Below are 7,005 nucleotides of genomic sequence, written 5' to 3'. Positions count from 1 at the left end.
TGACATAAAAGGAAGCTTGGAGTGTAACCTCCCTGAGCCTTTATGCTTTGAGGGGTGCCACACCCACTGATCATCAGAGTGTGATGAATCCAGTCCATGGGGTTTGAATCCTAGTTAATCCCATCATGACCTGGTAAAGAACCTAACTTTCCTATGCCCAAGCTTCTCCATGGGTGGAATGGAGTCTCAGGGGTGGGGTCCTCTCTGCAAAGAGTGAAACCAAAAGCCACCTCCTGAAACAAGTGGAGACCAGCAAGGATGTACACAACAGGGATGGTCTCATGAGGACACAGCCCCTGGCTTAACAACCCTGAACTCTGGCCACAGAGGGCTGACCCCAGGGGCCAGCTGTGATTCCATCAGAGGCTGACCCACTAAGCCCAGCAGAGAATTAGGGGCACAAGACACAAAGGAATCAGACCGGCCACAAGAGTAGGGCTGGTGGAAAGGAGAGCCCTGCATCTGGTGTTGCTGTCGCTCAGCCGACAGATGTGAGGTGGGGGAGAGCAGGACCCCAAAGACAAGCTGAAGATGGGGATCCACTTCCTCCTTACCTCCTCCCACTCTGATGCACAGGAAACCTTCGAGGGAGCTGATATCCTCCACCACGAGCTTGCACAGGCACCTGGGCTGGGGCTCAAAGAAACCATCAGAGACCCCCAGGAGCCAAAGGTGAGCTGCACCCCCAGGAACCATACATGCAAAGCGGCCCCACCTTCACTGCTGCTGCCCAGTTGGCCATAGGAGATGGCAAAGGTAAAGCAAGTTTTCAGATACTATTAAAGCTTCAAATTTTATTTATTTTTTTTTATAATTTTATTTATTTATTTTTGTGCTGGGTCTTCACTGCTACACGTGTTTTTCTCTAGTTGTGGCGGGCAGGGGCAACTCTAGTTACAGCTTTTCATTGCTGTGGCTTCTCTCATGGTGGAGCACAGGTTCTAAGTCTCCTGGGCTTCAGTAGTTGCGGCCCCCAGGCTCTAGAGCCCAAGTTCACTAGCTGTGGCACACAGGATTAGTTGCTCCATGACATGTATCATTTTTCCAAATCAGGGATCGAATTTGTGTATCCTGCATCGGCAGGGAGATTCTTTACCACTGAGCCACCAGGGAAGCCCAAAATCTCAAATATTAAAAAAGGGAAAAAAAGTTAGTTATCCCAAAGGAGATGCTTCCGTTGAGGATCTGACTTAGTCGGATAAAAGCTCCTAAGAGAAGGACTAGCTAGGACCGCCTGCTGAAGTGAGAGCCCTCTCCCCCTGCTGACTTTACAGACCGGAGCTGCCCTGCTATGCCAGGGGCTATGGAGGCACCACACGACAAAGGCCTGGGGACACATTTAGGATCTGAGAGTAGCCCATGCCAGGTACCAGCAGGAACATGGGAGCCTCCACTTTACAGCCACAAGGAATGAACTCCTGCTACCAACATGGATGAGTCAGGAGTGGACTCCTCTCCGATCAAGAACCGGATGAGACCTCAGCCCAGCTGGCACCCTGAGACCCTGAGCGGAAGAACAAGATAAGTCCTTCCCGGACCCCTGAACCTCAGAGACTGTGAGGTAACACATGGGTGCTGGTTTCTGCCATCATTTGCTATGTGGGAATGGAGAACTAGTGCAGGAAGGCCCAGTACACAGTGCAATTCCAGCCTGGCTAGGTTGGCACAGCTCTGGCATCGTACCTGGGCCCTCCTGTCCTTGCAACTCTGTTACGGGGTTCAATCTCACTCTGCCTATTGAACAATAGGCCAATTAATCCAAGAGATGAGGTGTTGAGGAAAGGAATATGACTTTATTTGAAAAGCCAGCTGGCCAAGATGGCACACTAATGTCTCAAAAGAACCATCTTGTCCAGGTCTGGATGCCAGATCAGAGATGGGAGTGGGGAGGTGAGGAAACAGAGTAAAAAGGCCATTAAACTCGCAAAAATGTTCCAGAATGGCAAGCCTCAGACAGGGAGATATGTTAATTTCTTTCTTCTTGCAATCTACAGGTGGACAGGGTTATGGACAAAGGCACTTCAGCTTAACAGTCAAGCAGAGGGACAGGATTCTCTGAGGCAGGCCATTATGTATGATTATAATTGTAATAACAAAGCAACAGAGAGCTGAAAATTCAAAGAAACAGTTTCAACAGTCAGAATTGACTTCTCCCTGCAACAACTCCAGGAAATCTTGGATCCCAGCAGAGACCAGCAGACCAGCACTCTCTCCCGAAGGCGCAGGGACTCCAGAAATGCTCTGGACGCAGCCTGCCCAGCTCCCCCCACCCCCCGACTTGGCCAGTCCTGCCATTTTACTGTTCCACAGTCACCTGGGTAGTCCCCAGCCTCACATTGTCTTAGGAAGTGAAGAAGCATCACTGACATTCCTACATCCCCCAGACCTATCAGCAGTTACCGCAACACCTGAGAGGGTGGCCAGGGTCTTTAGGGGAAGCCCTCCTCCCTGCTTTGGGTGAGTAAGGAACTACCTGGTCCCATGGGTCTTCATGTCCCCCTCATAACAGTCATAAAAATCTCGCTAACACAAAGACCCTGAGATTGGGAAAGATTGAAGGCAGGAGGAGAAGGGGACAACAGAGGATGATGATTGGATGGCATCACCAACTTGATGGACATGAGTCTGAGCAAGTTCCAGGAGTTGGTGATGGACATGGAAGCCAGGCATGCTGCAGTGCATGGGGTCACAAAGAGTCAGACATGATGGAGCGACTGAACGGACTGAGCACAAAGTAAGGCAGACTATCCACCAAACCACTTAAGAGGTGGTGTCTTTTTCCTGAGCTCAAGCAAATTAAGGTGTTGGCCCTGCCGATTTCTCACCTCAAAAGAACTGACCACCTGTAAATGCTGAGCTTACACATGGAATCTTGGCCAGGGAATATGGGCTTGATTATTGTCCTAGGTTGTCTGAGAAGATCACCAATGACAAGACCATCTCCAGCAGTAAAAGAAAGACAAATGGCTCTGAGCCTGCGTGCACATCTCCCCAGGCCGGATGGAGCAGCTGACACACAGCAGTTCCCATGCTTGCTGGTGCTGAGACTGACTATCAGACACACACAATCTACGGAATCCTTACCTGTGTGATATGCCTTCCTAAGAAACTGTCTGGCTTAGAAAATGACACAAAAGAACTAAAGAAAAAATAGGAAACTAACAAGAAATTGTTGTTAATTTTTTTTTTTAATGACTTTGCTTCAGCCAGTGAAGTAGATATAACTGTTTCTGCTCTTGCCGATTGTGTGAAAGCCTCTGGTGTTGTGGTACTTTGGATTCTGATTACGGAAGCTAAGTATAATCGCCTATTTCTTTTTTTTCCCCCTTTGGGTAAAGGAATTTCGTTTTTCAACTGGAGTATAATTGCTTTATAATGATATGTTAGTTTCTTCTGTACAACAATGTGAACCAACTATATGTGTACATATATCTCCTCCCTCTTGAACCTCCCTGCCACACGCCCCCATCCCACCCATCTAGGTCATCACAGAGCACCGACTGAGTTCCCTGTGCTATGCGGCAACTTCCCACTACCTATCTATTTTACACATAGTAGTGAATTCTACTGTGAGTCAAATGCCTCATATATCTGCGCTTGGGCACGTGAAATGAATTCTTCATCAAAATTCAATTGAACAGCAGTGTCAACTACTCCAAAAGGGGTTATGTCACAAATTACTACACGCTTCACTATCTCAAAAAAACAGGCCCCCCCAAAAAGAACTTTTAAGGTATGTCGTCTGTTAAACCTTGTCTACCTATTTACATCAACTTACCCTTACTGAATGTAAGAAACTCACCTTTGCAGTTTTAAGCGATAAGAAAATTGCTTCAAAAGGTAATTTCACCTAAGTCAAAATTCCATGTACATTCCACACATGTAATTGTGTCATTATTCTGTACATAAAGGAATAGGCATACAATCTGTCCTAATAGCTAATGAGGCCCACCCCCTGCTCACTGCAAATGCTGGTGTGGAGGGCAGCAGAAGGCACTTCTGCCAGGACCCTCACAGCCTCCACTCTCCTCCAGTCCAAGGGTGCACCCCTCCCACAGGGTCCCAGCACCTTCTATGCATGGATTCGAACAGTCTAGCAAGGTCTATGGACCCCTTCTTGGAATAATGTTTTTAGATTAATGAAATACACAGAATTATAAAGAAAACCAATCAGAGTGAACTAGAACTCTGAAAGGCGCTTCCCTGCTAGCTCAGTGGTAAAGAACCTAATGCAGGTTTGGTCCCTGATCTGGGAAGATCCCCTGGAGAAGGAGATGACAACCAACTCTAGTATTCTTGCCTGAGAAATCCCATGGACAGAGAAGCCTGGTGGAACACAGTCCTTGGGGTCGCAAAAGAGTCAGACACGACTTAGCGACTAAGCAACAAACAACAACCTACACTTTCCCTGTCAATAAACACTATTTTCAAAAGAGAGGATTGTTTTCCTGTTGCCGAGATCATCTCCAGCCAACAGGGAAAGTGGGGCACAGTTACAGGTTCACAGCAACTATGCATTATTTTCCTTCTATTGGAGCCAGGATCATGCGGGACTTTGGAACCGCAGGACGTGGAGCTCCGATCCTTCCACATCTGTCTTCCGATGATTTTTGAGATCAGCAGTGATGTGGGTTATAATCTGACATGGAAGGAAAGTCATCCCTCTCTCTCTCCAAAGCCTAAACAAGACCAGAGAATAAAAAATTACAAGCTGCTTTTGCCATGTTTCCATAAGCAACACGGGATTTGTCAGCCTGAACAGTTGGAGCCGCTGGCCCAGGTCCCCTGAGTCACGCCTGGTGGAGGGGGGGAGACTATTTATAGAGCAGATGCTTTGTTTGTACACTCGCTTGTTTCCTGGGCCACAGCCTTCCTCCACCTGCACGGTAAAATCTGCTCATCAAACAACAGAAGCAATTCTTCCTTTCCAACTTTCCCTGCAAACACAGAAACGAGGAAAGGGTGAAAACAAAAGATGTTTTAACTAAAGAATTCTTTCCTCTCCAACTAGAAAGTTATCCAAATGTTGTTTCCAGAAGGAGCCCTTTTGTATCATTATTAGGGAAAAAGTGCTCGGACTCCACACCCTGGGGTCTCCAGGGCCCCGGGTTTCTCAAGCCTGCCTGGGGTGCTGTGTGGGGTGTGAGAACTTAATAGAGCCCACCACCACAGCTGGGCAGGCTCTGCCCTCCTGTGTCACGCACCCCGGGCACTTAAAGAGAAGCCCCTGGATACAAAGGAGTTGAAAATCAAAGGATTGCAGGGTCAAGGGGGCCCTTGGAGCTCTCAGATGAATGCACCGTACCCTTTGCTGGTCAGTGTCAGCAACAGCAAAGTCCACAGCAGTGAGTAACCTGCAGCCCGACCTGCTCCCAGGTAGCTACCAGCATCTGGTGAGTCCTAGATATGGAAGGAGGCAAGGACAACCTTCCCGTTCCTTCTTTAAAGAATTGTGATCTCATTCTAGACAGAGAGACAGCCCAGAAAGGAGGGGAGGGGAGGGAGATGGCTGTGAGGGTGCTGGGCAGCCAGCAAAGTTGCCTCATGAAAGTTAACCACAGAGGACGAAGAGCAAACTCGCTGAGGGCAGAGCCAGGCAGCTGGCCCAGGGCACACCTCTCTCGGCTGGGCTGGGACGTGCACAAGGAACAAGCTGAGTGGGCACCAGAAGGCAAAAGAAACACAGCCAGACCACCACAGACTGGATGAAAAGGGAGCCAGGAGCTGGGAGACCAAATCACTAGGTTGAGGGACAATTGAGAAGCACTTCATGTTTCAAATGATGACAACACAGTCATAGGAAAATGAATTGGGAGAGCTGGTGCGCAGAGGAGGTAGGTCATTCCATTTATATCCAGTTAGGCATACAGTATGCAAAATAGATACATAGATAGAGGCATGCATGTATGCATACGTGCTAAGTCACTTCAGCCATGTCCAACTCTTTGCAGTCCTGTAGACTGTAGCCTGCCAGGCTATTCTGTCCATGGGATTCTCCAGGCAAGAATAGTGGAGTGGGTTTCCATGCCCTTCTTCAGGGGATCTTCCCCACCCAAAGATAGAACCTACGTATAATAAATCACCTACCTTGGCAGGAGGATTCTTTACTACCAGCGCCACCTGGGAATAGATAAAAAATAAACATATATTACATATATATCCTATCAGAAAAGATACTGTCTCATAGGAAAGTCTTAAACTAGGACCCAAACACAACAAACTCAAATATTGCACAATAAAGACTAAATAAATTTCCAAAGGCCAAAGTATTTAAAAGTGCCAATACTGGAAGTTTGTTAGGTGACAGAATTCAGCTATTATTATGGTATTTTATAGACAACTAGAAATACTCTTTGAACCAAACTCGACTTGGACTTATTGGCCAAGCCTGAGAACGGAACCGCACCAGAGTCCTGCCCAGCAGCTGCCTGCGGCTCCAGCCCTGAGAGTGTTCGCTGCCCTGGGAGCGCCGAAGACTTCCGGTTACAAACTCCCTCGCGGGCGGCGGGAGACAAATGCTGCAGTGTTGACAGAAAGGCGGGTCCTTTCTGTCCAAACAGTGTCCCGCCTGCGGACACTCAGCGGGCCCCTGACCACAGAGGGCTGGCGTGCCCACCGACCCCTGCTGCTTGACAAACTGCGCCAGCTCCCCGCTCCCTGGACAAACAGCCTGGAGCTGGAGGCTGCCCGCCCCAGGCTTCTCACAGAGGGCAGGAAGCGGAGGCCCCAGTTTCCTGAGACCCAGCATCCCACCACGCCTGGGCTTTATTTCTCTAAAAGACTGCCCAGGCTTCTGCTGTTTCCCCACTCTTCAGCAACATTCAGTATATAATCTGTGAGTGAAAATTAACTGGCTTAGCCCTGCCAGGGTTTGAGGCAGTACGTTTTCTGGAGCTTCTGTAGCAGAATCACTGTAACAAGTGAAGATTCCTGCCGCCTTCCAGCACATACACACACACTCACACACACACACGCACACACACACGTACAAACACCACACATCCA

General features: G+C 48.5%; 1 long non-coding RNA gene across 1 annotated transcript; it reads right to left on the bottom strand.

Moving 5' to 3' along the window:
* Nucleotides 1-599: 599 nt before the first annotated feature.
* On the bottom strand, nt 600-6,604 carry LOC139032424 (uncharacterized). Its single transcript, XR_011484962.1, has 3 exons — nt 6,407-6,604; nt 6,088-6,120; nt 600-4,679 (listed from the first exon to the last, which is right to left on the bottom strand). It is a non-coding gene; the product is annotated as an uncharacterized lncRNA (long non-coding RNA).
* Between the last annotated feature and the right edge of the window lie 401 nt (nt 6,605-7,005).

Source organism: Odocoileus virginianus, chromosome 31 (assembly GCF_023699985.2).
Source record: "Odocoileus virginianus isolate 20LAN1187 ecotype Illinois chromosome 31, Ovbor_1.2, whole genome shotgun sequence".
NCBI classification, from domain to species: Eukaryota; Metazoa; Chordata; class Mammalia; order Artiodactyla; family Cervidae; genus Odocoileus; species Odocoileus virginianus.
This window is presented reverse-complemented; position numbering and strand designations above follow the sequence as displayed.